The sequence below is a fragment of the Cottoperca gobio genome, chromosome 20 (assembly GCF_900634415.1).
Source record: "Cottoperca gobio chromosome 20, fCotGob3.1, whole genome shotgun sequence".
Taxonomy (NCBI): Eukaryota; Metazoa; Chordata; class Actinopteri; order Perciformes; family Bovichtidae; genus Cottoperca; species Cottoperca gobio.
In genome coordinates this window covers 681,708-682,758 of record NC_041374.1, presented here as the reverse complement: position 1 = coordinate 682,758, position 1,051 = coordinate 681,708, and positions in this window count along the sequence as shown.

Below are 1,051 nucleotides of genomic sequence, written 5' to 3'. Positions count from 1 at the left end.
GGCCTGTTTGCATGTTTATTAATCTGCTGCAGAGAGTTTGAGCTGATAATCTATTCACACTGATATTGGGAGATAAAAAACTTGAGCTCAGATGAGGTTGGCCAGTGAAACCGCTGCCTTTCTTAAATTATTCATCGACAGTGCAGCTCCGAGTGGCATCCCGTGCATTTCAAAGTCCCGTCAACCAACTGTTTATCAGCTCAAGGTACATGTTGGGGACGGATATCGGCATCTCTGCATCAAACAACATGATATATGCTCCCTCACTCCTTCAGTTGAATTGAAATAGTATATCACTCTCAATAGGCACATTCTGCATGGAGACATATTGATATGCATCCAACATGGAGCATGTAATGAGAAGAGATGACAGAGTGCCTGGACTGCGTGTGCACCTGCCACATACTGCCGGCCAAGGCAGCGGGACGAAAGACGAAGATGAAGACGAACAGAGCACACGCCACGCTGTGCGGCTGATTTACAAGTTATGGCCTTTTTCTCCTTCACTTCACTGTCATTGAAAGAAGATTAGATGGGGCAGATTGCTTTAGACATCAAACATCATGCGGTCGATCCGTCATAGCAGTCGCTTTCAGCGCAGCCTCTTATGTAGAGAGCGTGCTGGATGCATTCAGTGGGAGAGGAAAGGGAAACGCTGTCCAGCCTCTTCTTCAGCCTCTAACCTTCCCTGTTTCTCCATTCCACAGTCAACTGATGCTCACTGGGATGTAAGGGCACTATTTTGTCCCTTACCCCCCCCCCCCCCTTCTCATTCCCTGCCTTTGATTTTCTTCCCGTTTTTCTCTCTCCCTTTTCTTTATCGCTAACTTGTGAATGGCAGCCAATCAGGAGCAGAGTCGCCTCAGCTTCAGCCTCGGTGACATCCACCGCCAGAAGTGATGCACTGCGAGAGAAAGAGAGAGGAGGGGATGAGGAGGAGGAAAGGGGGAGGGAGAGAGAGAGAGAGAGAGAGAGAGAGAGGAGATGATAGAAAGAAAGTGTAGAGGAGGAAAGGGAGAGAAGCCAGAGCGGGGAGGAGAAATAGAGCGAG